Source organism: Quercus robur, chromosome 1 (genome assembly GCF_932294415.1).
Source record: "Quercus robur chromosome 1, dhQueRobu3.1, whole genome shotgun sequence".
NCBI classification, from domain to species: domain Eukaryota; kingdom Viridiplantae; phylum Streptophyta; class Magnoliopsida; order Fagales; family Fagaceae; genus Quercus; species Quercus robur.
Genome location: NC_065534.1, coordinates 13,806,693 through 13,830,462, shown reverse-complemented (window position 1 = coordinate 13,830,462; position 23,770 = coordinate 13,806,693). Strand labels below are relative to the sequence as shown.

General features: G+C 32.4%; 1 pseudogene; it reads right to left on the bottom strand.

The window, feature by feature from the left end:
- Positions 1-221: 221 nt before the first annotated feature.
- On the bottom strand, positions 222-17,559 carry LOC126721164 (subtilisin-like protease SBT4.15; annotated as a pseudogene).
- Between the last annotated feature and the right edge of the window lie 6,211 nt (positions 17,560-23,770).

Sequence of the window (23,770 nt, the reverse complement as noted above, 5' to 3'; positions counted from 1 at the left end):
TATTTAGGAACAACTGTGACCTTGAGATTCGCTGGCGCCTTGACAATTACCTTGCATATAGCTTTTTCTGATCCCACATTTGTAACTTTCCTATGAAACATGGTTGATATACTAGAGTTAGGGTTATTAAGCTGTAGAGACATGGATGGGTAATTTAGGGCATCTTGTCCTCCAATGTTAGGGAGACTTGAGCAACTGGTGTTCTCATTAGTAAATAAACTTTAAGCTATCCCGGTATAACCCTCATTACATAGGAAGCGGGCGTAGTCAGACTTTGACAAGTTATGGATCAAACCAGGCTGCAGTGCTCTAATTTGGTCAATATGGCCGGCACCACAGGCTAACTCAGCTTGGTCATCCTTGACTTTCAATTCATATGCTGATAATCAATCAAGAAGAAAAATTATAAAACACCCAGAAAAGCCTAATTTTTCATATTAAAGTTATTTTAGGGAAATATGAGATGATATCTTGAATGTATATATCTAGAAGGAAGACAAATGCTAAACTTATTACAAGTTTTACTACTAGAGGTTTACAAAAGCTAAGGTGATAATATAAATTTCATTGGAGTAACTAAAAAATAATTATCTAAATTACTTTTTTTGTGAATTGTGACACCTATTTATAAGGATTATGCAATGAAATTTGTAATATCTTTAGCATCACTGAATTGAATATTATACAATTCTTATTAGAAAATAGTATTCTCCATTTCATGAGTCATGGAGAAAGTATGTTTCCTAGTTAAGATTTTATTTTTGGAGCAAACAGTATACAGATTGTCTTGTGATACTGGATACATGTTTACATGTGTAATATTATAGACATTAACCCGGTTGTCATTAGGACTCCCAATAATTGATATAAGTTTAGAGTAACTAGCTAGTATATCTACCCCAGGTGCCACAACATCTGGCTGCAAATGAAACATAATTTAAAACCCACATACTTGTATAGATGCTAACAACAAAGTACACAAATTTATACCTTGAACAGTAATCATTGCAAATGGTTACCTTAAGTATGGTGGGAGAGACATTGGCTGGACCTCGGGATGAAAAGGAGGCCACAAAGGGTGCAGCGGCATTGCTTGTTGTTTTGTGTTAGAGATATATTAGGCCATTAGCATAGACTCAAGGCTAATTCTATTTTGTGTGCAAGTCAAGTCTCCTACTAGTATTAGAAGTCTATTAGTCTAGGGTTTAGTCTACTATATATACACATGTTATGATTCATTGTAATATAGGATTTGTACTACATCAATAATATATTAGAGTGTAGTACAAATCTTGTATTACAATGAATCATAACATGTGTATATATAGTAGACTAAACCCTAAACTAATAGACTTTTAATACAAGTAGGAGACTTGGCTTGCACACAAAGTAGAATTAGCCTTGGGCCTATGCTAATGGGCTAATATATCTCTAACACCCCCCTTAAACTCAAGATGGAAGCTTGATGAAATCTTGAGATTTGATAAGGTTGAGAAGATCCCTTAAATGGAGTTTGGCTCTGTGACGGTAGTTTGAGGAAGGCAATGTTCTTGCAGTGTTGATGCGACTTCTAACGATGCCTTGACTATATCGGAGAGTTTTGACGGCAGCAGTAGGAAGCCAAAGAAGATGAACGCAGCGAAAAAAAACACCGAGGAAGACAAAGATTGCTCTTAAATATACTGTAAGGATAGAAAACCATGGCCACAGGAAGGTGGCTCTGATACCATATTAAATATTAGCATTGATACACCATGTTGAATATGCTAGTATGGATGCGGATGCGAAAGCATAAAGTATAGAACACAATAACACACGAGGGTTACGTGATTCAACCTAACGGCTTATATCCACGGGAGAAACCCTAACCACGTTAGGCTGAATCACGTAACCCTCGTGTGTTATTGTGTTTTATACTTTATGCTTTCACTTCCGCATTTATACTAGCATATTCAACATGGTGTATCAATGTTAATATTTAACATGGTATTAGAGCCACCTTCTTGTGGCCATGGTTTTCTGTCCTTGCGGTATATTTAAGAGCAATCTTTGTCTTCCTCGGTATTTTTTTCGTTGCATTCATCTTCTTTGGCTTTCTACTACTGCCGTCAAAACTCTTAGGTATAGTCAAGCCACCGTTAGAAGTCGCATTAACACTGCAAGACCATTGCCTTCCTCAAATTATCGTCACAGAGCCAAACTTCATTCAAGGGATCTTTTCAACCTTATCAAATCTCAAGATTTCATCAAACTTTCATCTTGAGTTTGGGAGGGGGTGTTAGAGATATATTAGCCAATTAGCATAGGTCCAAGCCTAATTTTACTTTGTGTGTAAGCCAAGTCTCCTACTTGTACTAGAAGTCTATTAGTCTAGGATTTATTCTACTATATATACACATGTTATGATTCATTGTAACATAGGATTTGTACTACACTATAATATATTATTGATGTAGCCTTTTAGGGTTTCCTCCGTGGATGTAGGCTGTTAGATTAAATCACGTAACCCTCGTGTATTATTGTGTTTTATACTTTATGCATTCGCTTCCGCATTTATACTAGCATATTCAACATGGTGTATCAATGTTAATATTTAACATTTTAGTCCTGTATATGACAGCCTGAGGGTTTCTGAAAGTTTTACCAATAAAATAAAATTGGTAAAGAATGTTAAAATATCAATGAGAGAACAAAAAGAGGTAGAATAAGAATAAATAGAATTAAAGTGGTTAGAAAAAAAAAAAAAAAACCTTTAGCTATTATACATTCGGTATTTAGAATTATGTTCAGTGAATCCTAATTAAGTAAGGCATATATAGGACTTAAAGTTAGTCTAACTCTATATTAGTATGAGCCTAGAATATACTTTGGTCAGAACATTTTTAAAAGAAAAAGAAAAATCTAATAATAACTTTCTCAGGCCATTATGGGGGGCATTTTATATAACAAATTTGATTCCTCACACTCACTTGGTTGAGTTGATATATGTAATAATTTTGTCACCAGCATTAGCATCAACATAGACAGCATGGAGTGAAAATGAAAAGCCCGTATCTACTTTCTCTTGGAGAGTTATAATCATCCCGACCACACCAACACTCTTACGGTAACCTGGACTTGCTCCTTCTTTGCATAGCACAATCTTTCCCCTGACCTTTTTCTCGTCCAAACTCCAAAGTCCCAAAATCACACGTCCTGCACAATGCTATAATTGATTAGTGCTACTAATATCAACAGTCTGAATGTATATTAGGTTAGGTGATCTTCAATTACAGTATAAATCATGAAATAGAAAATGCTTTCTAACTACCAGGGATCTGTATCTGGCGTTAAACTACCATTGGCAGCCTTTCTGGCGCTGGTTAGAGGGTAAATCCGGCTTTTTGGCGAAAATGTGTTGATGGAAAGTCCCTGTTATTCAATGCACCAGTAAATGTATGATTCCGTTTGATATCAAGTGAAATGAACAAGGATCATCCCCATCATAATTCATGAGACAAAAGTTGTTTTTAAGATCATGTCGATTTGAAATCTTTTCATTTTGTGGTTCAGATTAAATATTATAAATTTAGTGCTATATCATTTAAAATTTTAAGGGTAGTGAAACTTTGTAAATGGACCCGAATAGAAAGAATGGACTTACAACAATTTCCACGCCATTTCCAAATTTAACCAGAGTACTAAACTGCCTATACATGGCAGAAGCACCAATAGTCATTATCCAAGGAGCTGCGTTGACCACAGAAGACGCATATGGGCTGTCATTCCCTGCTGAACATGTTGTCGAAATTCCCTTCATCATTGCATGAAAGGCACCGATAGCAATGGGATCATCCAAGTACCTACTCGCAGGCCCTCCGATAGATATTGATATCAAGTCAACTCCATCATTAATGGCATCGTCCATTCTAGCCAGAAGGTCAACATCATTGCAACCTTCGAGCCAACACACCTTGTACATTGCAATGCGTGCTAATGGAACACCACCTCAGGTTGTGCCTTCGGCTAAACCATACAAGTTCGCGCCTGCTATGGAGACACCTGCTGCAATGGATGAAGTGTGACTGCCATGGCCTTTCTCGTCTACTAAGGATTCAATTGATGGGTGAATAGTTTTGAAATTAAATGAGAGATCCATGCATGTGAAGAAGTATTACTTTAAAATTCATTTCCAACTTGAGTAATGCTAAAAAATCAACATTTTTATTTATTTATTAGAATTTTTGATACGATCTATTATGACTAGAATAATATCAATTTTATTTGGATTCATTTGATATAATTTTTAATGTGCACCATCATTAGTTGCGGAGCCATTAATTTTTTTCAGAGGGGCCAAAGAATGTACAACAAAAGTCTTAAATAAAAAAGTATTAACTCAATAAAATTGTATCCTACATTTAGTAGTCTATTTTTCTGAACAAACTCATACCCATATTGGTGGCCGTCATTAGGATCATGTTTGAAGAAAGCGATGTTTATTTCTTAAGGTTCACCGTTCACATCTATGAGTCTTTATAGGGTTTTAACATATGAAGTTTTAGTATTTTGAATAGATGATTGAGCAATAAGCTTTGAACTTCGAACACTTTTTTTTCTTAAAACATATATAATGTCTCCATTAAATTACTCACACTTTAAAAGCCATGAATATTAAAATTTATAAACTAGTTATATGTACAATATATAGTTAACTTTTTTTTCACATAAAGAAGGGCCAAAATGGCCAAATACCACCATTTTCAGAAATTTGTAGTAAAAAAACACCGTTTCGGAACTATATAGGAAAATACCACTTTTTATGGTACTCGAGTTTCTTAAACTTGAGTTCCTAGAAGTTTTGCTACCGTGGCACTGCTGAGGTGGAAATTGGGCAATTAAAAAAAATTATGTGGTACTTGAGTACCATGCAACACAATACTCTAGTATACCAGGATCGAGTACCATTTTATAATAAAATGTTGTTGTTGTTGTTTTTTTTTTTTTTCCCAAGCACGAGTACCATGTATTTTTTTTTTTTTTTTTTGGGATTATCGACGAATAAACATAAACATAAAATGATGTTTATTTTATTTATAGAGTACTCGAGCTCACCAAGCTCGAGTACCTAGTAATTTTTTTTTGGGATTATTGACAAATAAACATAAACATAAAAATAAGTAGCTTTTTTACGTTTTTATTTATTTAAATAGAAGCATTGTAAATATAGAGATTTTAATTTCAAAATATGAATTTAATTTCTACATTAAGTAAAACTGTTCACTGTTTTCTCACAAAAATTGTTTACTGTTTTTTGCATAAACTATTTCTAGCATTTTGCATAAAATTATTTTCTGTTCAGCATTATTTAAAAAATTGTTTACTCTCTTTTTTGCATAAATTATTTTCTGTTCACTATTTAAAAAATCGTTCACAGTTTTCTCATAAAACACTTAGTGAAATCGTTTTTTCAAAATCTAAATGCCAAATCTGAATGCTTTTTCATGTTTGAATTTCACAATAATCGAATCTATTTTTCTGCATTGATAAAATCTGTTTCTACATTAACAAAATTTGCACTCTACCCATCATGTTTACTGTATATTCAAATCTGCTTACTGCATTCATAAAATCTGTTTTTGCATTAAGTAGAACTGTTCACTATTTTCTCATAAAAATTGTTCACTATTTTCTGCATAAACTATTTCTAGCATTCTGCATAAAATTATTTTCTATTCAACATTATTTAAAAATTGTTCACTCTCTTTTCTGCGTATATTATTTTCTGTTCACTATTTAAAAAATCATTCACTGTTTTCTCATAAAACACCGAGTGAAATCGTTTTTTCTAAATCTAAACGCCAAATTTGAATGCTTTTTCATGTTTGAATTTCACAATAATCGAATCTATTTTTCTGCATTGATAAAATCTGTTTCTACATTAATAAAATTTGCACTTTGCCCATCATGTTTACTGTATATTCGAATCTGCTTACTGCATTCATAAAATATATTTTTTGCATTAAGTAAAACTGTTCATTGTTTTCTCATAAAAATTGTTCACTGTTTTCTGCATAAACTATTTCTAGCATTCTGTATAAAATTATTTTCTGTTCAACATTATTTAAAAAATTGTTCACTCTCTCTTTTGCGTAAATTATTTTCTGTTCACTATTTAAAAAATCGTTCACTGTTTTCTCATAAAACACCTAGTGAAATCATTTTTTCTAAATCTAAATGCCAAATCTGAATGCTTTTTCATGTTTGAATTTAACAATAATCGAATATATTTTTCTGCATTGATAAAATTAGTTTCTACATTAATAAAATTTGCACTCTGCCCATCATGTTTACTATATATTCGAATCTGCTTACTGAATTCATAAAATCTATTTTTTGCATTAAGTAAAACTGTTCACTGTTTTCTCATAAAATTGTTCAGTTTTTTCTACATAATCTATTTCTAACATTCTACATAAAATTATTTTCTGTTCAGTATTATTTAAAAAATTGTTCGCTCTCTTTTTTGCGTAAATTATTTCTGTTCACTATTTAAAAAATTATTCCCTATTTTTGCATAAAACACCTAGTGAAATCTTGTTTTCTAATTTTAAAGCCAAATTTGAATGCTTTTTCATGTTTAAATTTCAAAATGAACGAATTTGTTTTTCTACATTGATAAAATCTATTTCTACATTAATAAAATTTGCTCTCTGTACATCATGTTCATTGTATATTTGTATCTACTTATTGTATTCATAAAATTTGTTTTTTGTATTAAGTAAAACTGTTCATTGTTTTCTCATAAAAGTTGTTCACTGTTTTCTGCATAACTATTTCTAGCATTTTGCATAAAATTATTTTCTGTTCAGCATTATTTACAAAATTGTTCACTCTCTTTTTTGCGTAAATTGTTTTCTGTTCACTATTTAAAAAATTGTCCACTGTTTTCTCATAAAACACCTAGTGAAATCTTGTTTTCTAATTTTAAAAGCCAAATCTGAATGCTTTTTCATGTTTGAATTTCAAAATGAACGAATTTGTTTTTCTACATTGATAAAATCTATTTCTACATTAATAAAATTTGCTCTCTGTACATCATGTTTACTGTATATTTGAATTTGCTTATTGCATTCATAAATTTTTTTTTTTTGCATTAAGTAAAACTGTTCACTGTTTTTTGCATAGATGTACAGATAGTACGAATTTGTTGAAAAATTCGAATTCATTAAGTGTGTAAAATCGTGAAAATTCAAATGGAAATTGAAGAACATACCAAATTGAGTAAACTCAATGGAAAATTAATTACATTAGATGTACAGATCGTCCAAATTTGTTTCCAAATTTGAAGTCGTCAAATGTACAAAATTGTGAAAATTCAATTTAAAACTGTGTACTAATGTACTAATCATTCTGATTTGATGAAATTTCAAAATTGTTGAATGAAAAAAATTGTGTAAACTCAATGGAAAATCAAAGAACGTACCAAATTGTTGAGTAGTACGTGCAGCACTGTGAACATCAGTGTAGCAATGGTGGACAGCTCACCCCCAAAATTGATGCATAAACTTTCCGGGATAATCTACATCCTTGAAAATGGTGCATTACAAAGGGTTGCATATCGTGTATTCACATTAGTGTGGATGGGTACTTCTGGTCAGGGCTCAACAATGCTGAGTAGTTGAGCAGCATATGTAGAAATGTTTACTATCTTTGGTCATTTTCAAGGATGCTAGTCGAAACGCTCTTCCCATAATCTGTGACTACTAATTAGAACTAATAGCACATGGGTACTTCTAGTTAGGGCTCAACAAGTAATGTACAATAAATCTAATTTGGGTGATAAGTGTTATGTGTGTAACATTTCAAATTACACAAACAGAATATTGGAAACATCAACATATCTAACTGGAGGCATTTCACTTCCTAAGGTGTTTCTGACATTACAAAGCAGAGGACATTGTCCAACCAAAGCACAAGAATCATATGCAGCAACAAAGAACAGCCTGCAACAAAGAACAGCAGGGAAAAAATGAGCAAGTGATTTCATATAAACTTAGCTAAAACTAATGAACAGTTAATCTTTAGATTTGCAAAAGTTAAATGTACATGATCATCAGTTGTCAGACATTAACAACAACATTTTGTATTGCACAGAACGTGTAGACATTAACAACAGCGTCCAATGTTCGTAGGTAGAAATTTTTGGAAATCATCATTACTTGAATTTGAGAAGTCTAAAATATCTCTTTCATCATCTAACACAGTAACTTCATTAATAGACTTGATGGCTCGCTTTTGCGCCTTCCCCTTTAGATGCTTCCTAGCTTTTTGGATTGCATGAAAACGGTCTAATCACCTTTGCATTTGATTGGTCTCTTGTTCAAGACGAGCAAGTATGTTGGCAGGTTCATCTTTAGGTAATTCGGCTGAGCGTGCCTTAAGAACTCGTAACCCATGCCATCGACAATACACCTCCAACTCACACCTCTTCTCATATAGGGTTGACCATGGTGGTTCTGCTACGGTGAACTCTATTGCGGTGGTATTTGTACTTAGTTTTGTAGGTTTGCCGACCATGATGTGCCTGACGCTTCCAAGACTTTTGTACGTGTATATTGGCATATAAAAGAAATCTCTCTTCTTTCCAATCCATTTCCCTCCATAGTGGTCTATGTATGTCTGTAGTTGTTGATCTACTGGAACTTGTGATAATCCATTTGTTGAAGTAGATCCAAACTTGTTTCACATTGTACGATTTGATGTTGAGGTGTTGCAACTCATAGCTTAGTCAATCTACGAAGTTAGTGGGGGTAGAAATAAGATCATTATTGTGGTGCATTTATAACCTCATTTCATATTCCAAGCATTATAATTTCAGTTATTAGGGCTTGTAATGTAGAAATAGCTTTTATCAATGCAGAAAAATAGATTCGATTATTGTGAAATTCAAACATGAAAAAGCATTCAGATTTGACATTTAGATTTAGAAAAAAAAATGATTTCACTAGGTGTTTAATGAGAAAAAAAGGGAATAATTTTTTAAATAGTGAACATAAAATAATTTATGCAGAAAAGAGAGTGAAAATTTTTTTAAATAATGCTGAACAGAAAATAATTTTACGCAGAATGCTAGAAATAGTTTATGCAGAAAATAGTGAACAATTTTACTTAATGCAAAAAACAGATTTTATGAATGCAGTAAGCAGATTCGAATAACAGTGAACATGATGTACAGAGATAAAATTTTATTAATGTAGAAATAGATTTTATCAATGCAGAAAAAAAAAATTCATTCATTTTGAAATTTAAACATGAAAAAGCATTCAGATTTGGCTTTTAAAATTAGAAAACAAGATTTCACTTGGTGTTTTATGAGAAAACAAGGAACAATTTTTTTAAATAGTGAAAAGAAAATAATTTATGCAGAAAACAGAGTGAACAATTTTTTAAATAATGCTGAACAGAAAATAATTTTATGTAGAATGCTAGAAATCATTTATGCAGAAAACAGTGAACAATTTTTATGAGAAAACAGTGAACAATTTTATTTAATGCAAAAACAGATTTTATGAATGTAGTAAACAGATTCGAATATACAGTAAACATGATGGGTAGAGTGCAAATTTTATTAATGTAGAAACAGATTTTATCAATGTAGAAAAATAGATTCGATTATTGTGAAATTCAAACATAAAAAAGCTTTTAGATTTGGCGTTTAGATTTAGAAAAAACGATTTCACTAGGTGTTTTATGAGAAAATAGTGAACGATTTTTTAAATAGTGAACGTAAAATAATTTACGCAAAAAAGAGAGTGAACAATTTTTTAAATAATGCTGAACAGAAAATAATTTTATGCAGAATGCTAGAAATAGTTTATGCAGAAAACAGTGAACAATTTTTATGAAAAAACAGTGAATAGTTCTACTTAATGCAAAAAAACAGATTTTATGAATGTTGTAAGTAGATTCGAATATACAGTAAACATGATGGGTAGAGTGCAAATTTTATTAATGTAGAAACAGATTTTATCAATGCAGAAAAATAGATTCGATTATTGTGAAATTCAAACATGAAAAAGCATTTAGATTTAGAAAAAAAGATTTCACTAGGTGTTTTATGAGAAAACGGTGAACGATTTTTTAAATAGTGAACAAAAAATAATTTACGTAGAAAAGAGAGTGAACAATTTTTTAAATAATGTTGAATAGAAAATAATTTTATGCAAAATGCTAGAAATAGTTTATGCAGAAAACAGTGAACAATTTTACTTAATGCAAAAAACAAATTTTATGAACGCAGTAAGCAGATTCGAATATACAGTAAACATGATGGGCAGAGTGCAAATTTTATTAATGTAGAAACAGATTTTATCAATGCAGAAAAATAGATTCGATTATTGTGAAATTCAAACATGAAAAAACATTCAGATTTGACATTTAGATTTAGAAAAAAACCATTTCACTAGCTGTTTTATGAGAAAACAATGAATAATTTTTTAAATAGTGAATAGAAAATAATTTACGCAAAAAAGAGAGTGAACAATTTTTTAAATAATGTTGAAAAAAAAATAATTTTATGCAAAATGCTATAAATAGTTTATGCAGAAAACAGTGAACAATTTTTGTGAGAAAACAGTGATTAGTTTTACTTAATGTAGAAATTAAATTCATATTTTAAAATCAAAATCTCTATATTTTACAATGCTTCTATTCAAAATAAATAAAAATTTAAAAAAGCTACTTATTTTTATGTTTATGTTTATTTGTCGGTAATCCCAAAAAAAAAAAAAAAAAAATTACTAGGTACTCGAGCTTGGTGAGCTCAAGTATTATATAAACTAGTAAAGATATTGAAAAATAGATTTAATCTTTCTTTTATTCTATTATATGCCATGTATATATAAGTGTGTTTAGGTCTATTGATAGAGAGCAATCATTGTGTAGCGTACTCCATAAATTAATATTATACTAAAATTAAAAAATTAAAAATTAAAAAATAAAAAGAAGAAAAGAGATAACACCCTCTTCTTGAATTATCAAATTATTAAAAAAAATTAACCCTCTTCTTCACTTTTTACTCAAACTTGTTTTCATGGCTCATATTTAAACAATCGCAGTAGAAAATTTTCTATTAATAGTAAAATTTGTGTATAAACAAATTATAGTTTCATGTAAAGTATACATACACATGCTCTATACCTCTAAGGAAGGAAACATCACAAACCCTTTACATATGGGAGTTAGATTTAAAACAAACTACATATATTCCAAGTCTAATAAGCCAACTCAATGGTGGAAAAATGTTCTTTATAAAATTAGATAGTAACATATTTTACAAAAGGAGGCAATTCTTTGTAACTCTATCTTGCTGCCCATATTCTGCAATATACAACAAAGTGATTTATCTATCTAGGTGCAATGGGCAATAGCATTGGCTGTTCTTAAGCACAATTCAATACAGACAAATGAGATAGAAAAGGGGAAAAAAAAAAGTAACATAACAAATACAAAAAGTACCACTGTTCTAGCCCTCCAAAACTCCATAAACAAAACCCTTTCCTAGCCCAAAAATACAAAAAGTTCCCTCCTTTCCCACAAATCCAAGAGGGCTGAGACCACCAACAACTCCCTACACCAGTCAGACAAACCTCTCAAAGAAACCTGAACGCTATTTAGGAATTCTATCAAACTCTTGTGAGAAGCCAATAACAAATCCAGAAATAAATATATAAATTCTAATAAAAAGTTAAAATTTTATAAAACAAACATGAATTCTAATATCAAACTCCAAATAAATTATATAACATGCAACAAAGAAACCCAAAAAAGAAAAAAAGAAAAGCAAAGAAACTATAGTAGCTAAATATACAAATAAAATAGTAATTAAAAGACATTGACATGCAGAAATTAATATCTAAAACTAAAGAAGCATACCTTGCTCAAAAACTTTTTTATTTTGATAAGATCAAACCTGGCTCAAAAAACTTTAAATTAAAAGAACACAATTTAAATAGATTAGTAAACCCAATGGCCAAATAAAGAAAATAGGGAAGAGGGAAAATCATAAAATTATATTAAAAACATCGCTAACCATTTTAAAAACTCCAAGCGACGAAAAATGGCAACCCCCCAACTCAACAATATCTTTGCCAAAGAATGCGTACTATGACACATCTCCAAACCTACAATTAAAAAAAAAAAAAACCTCCATATATAAGAAAGACATTTAATGAAATTAATTATTCCCAATGAGAAAAATACACACACAGCCTTGCATGCTTATACATACAGGGCAGGACAATAGCTAATCATAGCCTCACTCTCAAGCCATTTTTGAATTCAAACATGTTCCAATTTTCTTTAACAAATTTAAAAATATTTTGCTAAAATCCACATCATAAAACACAAATAAGTCATTCTATCCACTACAATGACAATTCGTGAATGCAGTATTATACAAAATATGAATGGTTTTGATTCATGGGCAACTAAACAGGCCTAAGAGATGTGCCTAATGAGGGAAACATGCAAAGAAGAATCCATTATCAGGTCTAATGTTATTTGCCTTAGTCAAATAGTTCGATAGTCAATAGATTCATAATTTCTCTACAACTAAAAGTAATGGCTTATAGGTATTTATCAACAACTCTAGAACATGACAAAGACTAATTTTACAACAAAAGGCTTGCATTTCTTCTCAATGTCAAAACAAAGGTTATTGTTTCAAATTTGTTGTTAATTAATATAACACCATCGTATCATCCAAACTCACTCAAGCCCCTAATAGGTGGATTTCACACAACTTAGGAGAAATGTTCAGTTGGTGAATGGTTTATATGTAGGATCTATAAAGTTAGAGGAAGCACTAAACATCATATACCTATATTCATAAAAAGCAAGGACTTCACATAGTGTGAAAATACCAGAATTGTTTTTTTCAAGAGAAATACCTGTTGGGGAATGAGTCGTGGGCAACTCATTCCCTTCGTGGCCTAAAAAAAACCTGAAAACTCCTGAATAACAATAAAAAATTAAGCTATAATCAAATCAAGTAATACAACTTTGACTAAAACAATCAAATCAGGAAGGAGTAAAATAAAAATCAGATAATGATTCATAGATATAAAACCCAAATCGCCCAGATTATAAACTAACCAATCAAATCTTCATTAATTTTGACCCCTTTTTTCAAGTAGAGAAACCCCCTGATAGGATTAAAATCAAAAGCACATTAAATTATCAAGTAGATTATAAAGTTAGCCTAAAAAAACACAAAACCCCTTAGTAACAATCGGAAATTAAGCGAAAATTGAAATTAGTAAATATATCTTTGACTAAAAAAATCAAAACAGGACGGAGGAAAACAAAAATCAGATAATAAGTCATAGATTAAAACCCAAATTGCCCAACAAAAACAACGAAATTTCCCATTTTTTAATCAAATGAAAGCAAACCTAGATTATAAATCAATCAGGACTGCCCAAATTTTGATCGCATAAACACAATAAACCTAAAAACCCTAGAATATGAAACTAAGATCAAAAACCGAAAAATAAAAGGCAAATAATAGAAAGATTCAGAGGGAGAGAGTAGAAACATTGTGGATTTGAAATATCTTTTCCCTTCGTGGCCTGTGTTTGCTCCACTACGTTCTTGTCTAATAACCCAGATATCAAGCCAAATAAATAAAAACAAAAAACAAAATAGAATAGAACAGAACATGAAACTGAAACTTACCGACAACTGTGTGGAACCGGAAGATGGAGGGAGATCGGTTTAACAGTAGTGAAGAGGCCTCCCTCTGGTTTCTCTCTCTAACACTCTCTGCATCTTATCAGATTTCTCTCTCTGTGTTTCATGGTCACAAATGCTCTCTATTCTTTTATATATCTCTCTAGTCGTTTTTTATTTAATACAGAGAAGCAGAGCACGGGCTTAGTGTTTAGGGTTTAGAAAAGTTTTTTTTTTTTATTATTTTTTAATATAGGGAAGCAGAGCATTAGGTTTAGGGTTTAGAAAAGTTTTATTATTGTTATTATTATTATTATTTTTTAATATAGGGAAGCAGAGCATCAGGTTTAGGGTTTAGAAAAGTTTTATTATTATTATTATTATTTAATATTGTGCTGACGTGGAAAATTATAGACGCTTCAAAAGCTTCGGTTTTATATAGATATATAGATAAAATAAACACCATTTTATGTTTATGTTTATTTGTCAATAATCCCAAAAAAAAAAAAAAAAAAAATTACAAGGTACTCGAGCTTGGTGAGCTCGAGTACCTCATAAAAACAAAAAAAAAAACTGTATTTTATTATAAAATGGTACTCGAGCCTGGTATACTCGAGTATTGTGTTGCATGGTACTTGAGTTTACCATGCTCGAGTACCACATAAATTTTTTTAATTGTCCAATTTCCACCTCAGCAATGCCACGGTGGCAAAATTTCTAGGAACTCGAGTTTAAGAAAATCGAGTACCATAAAAAGTGGTATTTCCCTATATAGTTTTGAAACAGTGTTTTTTTACAAATAAATTTCAGAAATTGGTGGTATTTGGCGATTTTGGCCCATAAAGAAGTGTATAATATTCAATCAAACAAAAGCATAAAATACTATGGTACACGAAGTAAAGAAATATTAATAAACAACAACTTATCTCTTTTTGTAGACCTGTGGTATACGAAGTGGCCTCTTACTGTGTGTGGTGCACATCGTGGCATTAATCTACTGAAGTAAAGGTAAGCAAACACTACTTTACCAAAAAGAGAGAGGAGAGACTTTTTATCAAAGATTCAAAATAGAGAAAGATCTCAGCAAAGAAAAAAGAAAAAAGAAAAAAAAAAGAACAAGGAGAGATATACGTATACCCACTGCCACCGGTTTGGGGGCGCCGGAAGTTGATTGGATGTTAGATTGAAGTGGAGCTGTTGAAAGGGAGACTACGGTGGCATAAGGAAGTTGTCTTTATATTTAGATTTGTTTTTCTATCAAATATATTAGAGATATTTTCTCTTTTTATATTTGGAGGGCCTGATTTACAAGGGAATTTTTTTTCCCCTTATATTGCTGATTTGGTTTTTTCTTTGAGCAATGCTGATTTGGGAAATTGTTATAGCTTTTTTGGTGTTTGAATTTGAAGGGGCTTTTTATTCCCAAAAAAAGAAAAATCGGAGGAGTTATTAGTCCAAAGAATGGGTCAATGCTATTATTTTTGGGTTCTTAGAATTAATTGATTTTTTATTATTATTGGGGTTTTCCTTAATTTTAAGATTCTAGGGGGGCCAGGAAGATAATTTACATGTAATATACCTAAAGTTCATCAATTTGGTACTGCTATAAAGGGATTTTTCGAAAAGTTAGGGGGCCATGGTCCCCCTAGCTCCGCCTCTGGCTACCATATTAACTATTGTGAAAAAAGTTAATAAATTTAAATTTTGTGTTACTAGATATAGGGTCTGTTTGGATACAGTTTATTTTGCTGAAAACAAAAAACAGAAAACAGAAAACACTATAGCAAAATAATTTTTAAATATGTGAATAGTGCCGTGGGACCCATTTTTAATTTTTTTTTGAATAAAGTGGTTGTGGGTCCCATGAACAGTGTGTGAACAATGCACTTTGTCTCTTGCACAGTGAATCCATGTGCATGAACAGTGCAGTTATAGTTCATACGCGCTAGAAAAAAAAAAGAAAAAAGAAGAAGAAGAAGGAAGCGTGATACTCAAAACACAGATGCGCAATAAGCCCAATCCAAACGAGCACATAATGTTTTGTAGTTTGGTCACAGTTTTTAATGTGCACTACCATATTAACTATTGTGAAAAAAAGTTAATAACTTCAAATTTTGTGATACTAGACGTAATGTTTTGTGGTTTGGTCACAATGGAGGAGAGAAATTGAGATTGTTTACTTGTTGCAGCCAGTGAAGTTGACTCCTACTTGGCAAGAACCCTTCCATTTTGATGGAGGAGGTCCAAATCCTTTGTCGTCAAAATTGGGGGCATCCATATAAATTCCTAAAAAATAAGGGGAGGAAAAAGGAAAGATTAAGAAAGTTATCAAAACTGCCCCATGTAATAAGGTTAAAGTCAAGCTTTTTGAGAAGTCTTAATTTATTACCTGTATCTAATACTCCAACAATAATATTACTTTCAATTTGATGATTTCTCTTTACTGGTTGAGGCATTCTTAAGAAATCTCATGATCTTGTTGTATGAAGTTTTCACATTCTACTAGGAAATACAGACACCACATTTTTATTCTCCGCAAAGGATGCATATGTGTATATATATTACATAAGACAATCACCCCAAGAGAAAAAGAAAAAGAAAAAAAGAAAGAAATAAATGTTGTGTAACATGATGTTTTTAGTATGCACCTCGTAGTTTTTGAACTTCATCTGGCAATAGGTTTGCTGCAAATGCATTAAAACTCTTTGTGTAGCTATGTATTTTTGACTGTTGGGCAAAACTAGCACTGAAAAACAATAGCACTCAATGGTTTAATTGTCTTCCCAAATATTACACTTTTGTTGCATGCTAGCTGTTATGTCATATCATATATGGATTATACCCTAAAACCTAAATTTATATGCATTGAAAAGCCTAATGCTATACATATGGATAAGTTCCTAACCATGGAACTCTCCCCTACTACCGCCAAATCTTTGGCTCATGCATGTATTAAACCTTACCCAATTTGTTACACATGAAGTTGAACGGTTGGAAAATATAATTTACCCTCCATGAAAGGGAAGACCAAATTAAGACATTGATTGCCTAAATTTTTTTTTTGAGATTGGTCAACAAATCAAGGGATTGTTTGCTAGACAAAATCATGAGATTGAGACAATGAACTATCTTGAAAGGTGTATGAGAAATTAATGTAGCCTTTTGGGCTCTTGTTCTATGGACGTAGGTTGTTAGGCCCAACCATGAAAACTCTAATGTTTTCTCTTTTTTTCCCTTCTCTTTTCTCTATATCTCTCACTTACAAATTTATACACAAACTTTTCCATGTATAAATTACCACAAATAAAAACAAGAAACAATTCTATGTAAGAAAAAAAGGGAAAATTTGGTATTGTTTTAAATAAATATTGTCATCCAACATTCTAAGTGTGCGTTTGGAATGCACGGAAAATGTGTGTTCCTATGTTTTGCTGAAAAACTATGGGTCACGTGCACTGTTCACGGGACCTGCAAGTACTTTTTTCAGCAAAAAACCTTTAAAACGGGGTCCCACGGCACTATTCACACATTTAAAAATTATTTTGCTACAATGTTTTCAGTTTTCAGCAATAAGCGGTATCCAAACAGAACCAAACTTACTCTCTCTAACAACTGAAGAAAGCAAGCTGTGATGAAGATCAGTAGCAGAGGTTTTTGACTGCAGTGCCTCTCCCATATACACAATGTACACCAATGTTTTAATGAAAAATAAATCTCTGACTATCGAATGAATTCCATTATATGAATTGAAGGAAATCATAAAATTCAAATAATATACTTAATAACAGCTCATATAAATTATAAAAATATATATATTCACCTTTCTAACTGTGTCACTAGAACCATGAGTGAATGACCATTGACGCTGCGCAGCCAGAAGGAAGAGGGTGATCATACAAATTCGAACCATTTTTGATTCCCCCATTGCATGCAATATCGCTCTTCCTTTCTTGCTTTCTCTCTTGCTCCTATATTTATAGTTAAGAGTTTTCTGAATACAAATTCTTTGTACCACATTTTGTGTTCTACTTTATATTCTACCAATCACAACTTGTCATGTGTTTATTTTTTTGGATATACACCATTGTCAGTTTCTTTAAGACACTCTCTCCTCTCCTTGTGTGTGTGTGTTAAAAATACTTTGGAAAATGAGTGTGAGTTAAAGAGGTTTAAAGTCTGTGCTGTGTATCCAAGAGTTAAACCCTTTTGGATATATATTATTGTTAGTTTCATTAAGACTTTCTCCCCTCTTCTTGTGTGTGTGTGTTAAAAATACTTAGTATTCTAAAAAAAAAAAAGGTTAAATTTTTCAAGACTAAAAAAAGATGAGGCATCTTATTCCTTTTTCTATCTTTAGCTCCAAAGGGAAATTAGAATTGCAAGAAGTATTATGTTTAGGTGTTACTTCAATATAATTAATTATACATTGTTTCTTTATTAGCTTGTCGTCCTTTTTAAAAAGAGACTAAGGGCAGAAAAATTTCGGCAGTGAAATTTTTTATTTTTAGAGATTTTTTAATAGAATTAATTAAACAATGTATAAATTAAGAGCCTGTTATTTATATAATTAACTAAACTCACCGCTGGAGGCTGAAATAGAATTTTAACAACTTTATTTACACCTTAACAATATCATCTGCCACATAATTGTTGTAGCATAAAAAAACTTTAATGTTTTATTTTTTTTTTTTGGGTACAAAAATTACGTTGCATAATTTTATGGCGTAAATGCACTTTTAGTCCTTAGATTTTGGCCTCATTTCTACTTTAGTCCCTACATTTTCATTTTACCATATTTAGTCTCTAAACCAATTAGCACGTGTCATATCAGTCCTTGCTGTCAACCAACTAACGGAAAAAGCTGACGTGGCTGACGGCACTATTAAAATAAAATAAAAATTATTTTGGCATTAAAAAATGCCACATTAACATCTAAATTAAAAAAAATTAATTTATTAATTTTTACTAAATAAAAAATTAAAAATTGAATTAAAAACAAAAAATAACGTGAATTGAGATCTAAGAATGCCTTGAACAAGAACAATAAGAATACAAATCCAGATTTAAGAGCAAGAAGAAAATTTTCCTTTATTTGACATTTTCTCTTTTTTTTTTTTTTTTTCCTTAGAAAACAAACACAAGATTAAGCAAGAACACAAACACAAATCCAGTAAGAACACAAACACAAACACAAATGCAGACAAATCCAGCAAGAACACAAACACAAATCTAGCAAGAGTACAAACACAAACCCATCAATCCATCTTCAGCAAAACGAGCAACAACCCAATTTGCTTACCTCCATCAACACAAACTCCTAGTACAAACAAGCTCAAATGAAAAAAACCCAATAACAAAAGCCTAATCCTAAACCAAAGATTAGCGTAATTGATTCTAGTGGAAGCAAAATTGAGAGGCCGAAGTGTTGAACTAGAGAAACCAAACACAAAACCCATCACCAAAACTAGATCCGAAACCACCAAATCATAGATCTGAACGACCAAACCTAAATCCCAGATCCAAAACTCGTCAGCAACCTCCCCCATAGCTCTCAAGGTCCCTCCCCTCTCTCACCACATCCGCCACGTGGCAGATTGAGACATCTCGCATCGAAGACGGCGAAGACGGCACGACAAAAAGGATAGTCGGTGACAGTGTCAAAGGAGAACGGTGCGAAGTTTGAAGAGAAAAAGGGCCGAGTTCACCATCGATCTGCTTCAAATCACCGCCGATCTTAGCCCCTCTCTCTTTAAATCGAAATCCAAACCACCACCGACCTCAGCCCCTCTCTCTTTACCTAAATCCAAATCACCACATCTCAGCCTCTCTTTCTCTAAACCCAGATCAAAGCCATATCCCAAAAACTACAACCTGAACTTAAAGAGAAAAAGAAATGAGAGAAAGCAAAGAGGGAGAGAGCGGAGTTTGAGTGTTTGACCCGAGAGAGAGAGATAGGAAAATAAAAATGAGTTTGAGTTTTGTGTTTATTGATGATGTTGTGTTTGGTTGACAAGAAAATTTAAGAAAAATTGAGATAGTTACTACAAATTTTTTTTTCTTAATCTTTAAAACTGAAAAGAAAAAAAGGTTCTTCGTTTTTTTAATATTTAATTTAAATTAGAATTACAAAATTAAAATTGATTGCTTTTAAAATTTTAAATTAAAATGCTGAAGTGGCATATTTTAAATACTAAATAATTTTTTAATATTATTTTATTAGCCACGTCAGCATTTAATGTGCCAACAGTGGACTTCGTTTGCTACATTAACAATTTCTGTTAAGTGAATAACGGTAAGAACCAAAATGGAACGCATTAATTGATTTAGGGACTAAAAGTGGTGAAATGAAAATGTGGGGACCAAAATGGAAAAGATACAAAATGTAGGGACTAAAAGTGCATTTACGTCTAATTTTATTGGACAATTTAAATGCTTCTGGCAAGCTTATGTGACATTTAATGGAAATTTTGGACGAATGTGCTTTTGATACAAATAAAGTATAACTTCAAGGGGTAAAATTTAAATTCTAAAACTTCAGGATGTAAATTCCAAAGACTCCCAAACTTTAGGGGTGTGGTTAGCACTTTTTATTTTATTTTATTTATTTTTATTATTATTTTAAGTTATAGACTGACCCCAGTTAATTAATCCAATTACCAAGTTGATTAATTAGTCAAATTACATGCAAATCAGATTACGGAACAATCAAACCACCAAACTAAATTAAGTGCAGTGGAAAATAACTTTAACATGACGATTTGATCATGATAGAGAAAACCCTTGCAGGCAAAACTCCACCAAATTAATTTTAGGTCACCGCACTTGAAGAATTCACTAAAAAGAAAAAAAAAACAGTTACAAGTATAAAGAATCTTACCCTACATGTTTATCCTGAAGTACCTACCTACAGTTGATAACCTACTGATCTATACTAGTCTCAGCTAAAGTTTTGAATTCCGTTCTGGTTTGGCTACTGGAATGAAATATTTTGGTACTGGTATGCACCGGTGCACCGTTTCCAAACTATGCATCAGATATATATATGTGTGTGTGTGTATGTATAACATTAACTAAATTTAAGAAAAGAATAACATAGAAAAAATTTATAAGTGATGTGCCAGTCTTATTTGTTTGATTTTTTCCTTGATTAATGCTTCTTTTTATTACTATTTTTTAATAATTCTTCTCTCTTTCTTATTATTCTCTCTTTAACTGTACCTAACACATTAATTTTTTCTTTAACAAAAGGCAAAACTACATATTGGTTCCTCAAGTTTACCTAGTTTGCGCAATTGGTCCTTCAAGTTTCAACTGAGCACAATTGGTCCCTCAAGTTTAAAAAATGAGTTGTATTACTCCTTTTACTAACTGTCGTTAGTAGTGTTACTTACTTGGCTAATGGAATAATGACTTGGCATTTTTTTTAATGACATGACATTTTTTAATTAAAAAAATTAAAATAACTAGTTTCCACCTATAATTTTAGCAAACTGATCGGTTGTAATATGAAGCTATCAACGTCTTCATCAACTACAGCTTCCAAAGCTGGATAGTAGGAATTGTTGGAAACTATAGTCACCAATCTTTCATTGGAGAAAAGCTCAAGGTCTTCAACAGCAACAAGATTCCTATTCTGGTTGTTGAGGACAGTGAATATCCTTAACGCTTTCGAAGCTTGTAGAGATGCATTGGAGAAGAAGATCGGATTGCAACTCGAGCAAGCCACACTAGACGACCTTTTGATCCCAAGCTATTCGTATCTGAATGAAACTCTCTACAACATTGATTGCTTTGAGAGGATCTTGAGCCATTTCCTTGATGGATTACAAGAAACAAACCAAACCAGCGAAGACGGAAACAACGGAGTTAGATCGCCGTTGCTAATGCTATTCGGAAAATTGATTGACGGTTATTTTCAGAGATCACCTCTAATGCGAATCTCAAACCAGAAAAATTCTATCAAAAAGTCGTCTAGTGTGGCTTGCTCGAGTTGCAATCCGATCTTCTCAACTCGACCCTTTTAAAACTACATTAACTTTGCCACTATACAATTGTTCAAATATTTTTTGTCGAGACGTACGTTTCAATGTTTGGTCCGTAGTTTAGCCATTCAATGCGTGCACGAAATCCTCATTGTTCTGCTTAGCAAAAACAAAAGTGAAAAAAGAAAAAAGAAAAAAAGAAAAAAAGAGCCATATATTTCTAAAGTGACACTGTTTTAGCTTTAACCCTCTGTTGACCACTTGCCATTTTGGTGGGTCCGTCTTAGTCGATATAAACCCATCGGTAAAGCTTTACGTGCGACGGAGTGAGAGCTAGCCCTCAGGTCAAGCTTTTTCAGTTTTCATTTGACCTTAATTATGTGTGTGCTCTCATAAATTATAACGTGATTTGAGCCCCACTTTCTCATGGTAATAATTGCATTGGTGCATTAGCATTTAGCAGACCTACAATATGATCCAGTAAAGTCTTCATCTATGAAGCACGGGTGCGTTTCGAGACTCGGGTGCGGGTGTGGGTGCGGGTGCGGGACTTGGCAATTTTTGAAAAAGGTGGGTGCGGGTGCGGCGGGACTCGGCAATTAAAAAATTATTAAAATTATTTTTATTTATATTTTCTATTTATTTTTACTATTAAAATATTCTTAAAAAACACATTAGATTCACAAAACAAAGAAAGAAGAAGGCAAAAAACACAAAACAAAAAAGAAAATACAAAACAAAAAAGAAATGTCCTACCCTCTCACCTAATATCAGATCATGCATTGTACCCATCTCAACCAACACGTGTACATCAAGGTAAAATGACCAAAACAGCCACATGACTTTGGGTGCAAATAGGGGGTCCAATAGAATACAAAGCAAAGGGCATTTTGGGGTAATCAAAGTCTTTTTATATTGCAACTCTTTGTCACGGGCCAACAGAGTAGCATTTGTGTTGTGTTGTTGTGGAGACGCCGAGACGGAGAGTAGAGACAGAGAGAGGCAGAGAGTGATTCAATGAAGCCGAGCACACGCACACCGCAGAGAGCACAGAGAAGAGAGATGAGTGACGGAGTGAGAGAGAGTGTTTGAATTTCGGCCTGAATTGGCCGTTTTGGCTTGAACCGGCCATTTCCGTGGTTTCGTCGGTTTCGGTTGATACGGCCCGAGTCGGTGCGAATTAGCGTGAATCGGGCCGAGTCTTAGCCTTGTCGGTGCGAGTTGGCCAAAAAAAAAAAAAAGAAACCACGTGGTAGATGTGGCTCGACGCACGATCAGCGGCGTCCCTTGCACATCGCCGCGTTGGATGCAGGTGCGGCGCCTCTGGAGCCGCGTCCGTGCATCCCAGGTCTTCATAGAGGTCTACGTCTTGTCATCACTAAAAATGATGCCTCTGATGCAAATCTTAAACTAGACAAATTCTATCAAAAGGTCGTCTAGTGTAGCTTGCTCAAGTTACAATCTGATCTACTTCTCCAATGCAGCTTTGCAAGCTTTGGAAGTGCTGAGTATATTCGCTATCCTTAACAACCCGAATAGGAATCTTGTTGCTGTTGAAGACCTTGAGCTTTTCTCTAATGGAAGATTGGTGACTATAGTTTCCAACAGTTCCTTCAGTTTGGCTTCGGAAGCTGTAGTTGGCGAAGACGTTGATGGCTTCAGATTGCAATTGGGTCAGTTTGCTAAAATCTTAGGTAGAAACTAGTTATTTTAATTTTTTTAATTAAAAAATGCCATGTCATTAAAAAATGCCAAGTCATTGTTCCGTTAGTCACGTAAGTAACACTACTAACAGTAGTTAGTAAAAGGACTAATACAACTCATGTTTTAAAATTGAGGGACTAATTGTGCTCAGTTAAAACTTGAGGGACCAATAGCGCACACAGGATAAACTTGAAGGACCAACATTGTAGTTTTGTCTTAACAAAATATCTGATCAGTTCTACACTTCTCTATCTTGGAATCTGATCCTTTTTATTTTTTTTTTATTAACCTTTTGATCGTACACACAAATATCACTTAAAAAAAAAAAATTTAATGTTCTCTTTTTTTACTCTCTTCTTGACTGAATAGAT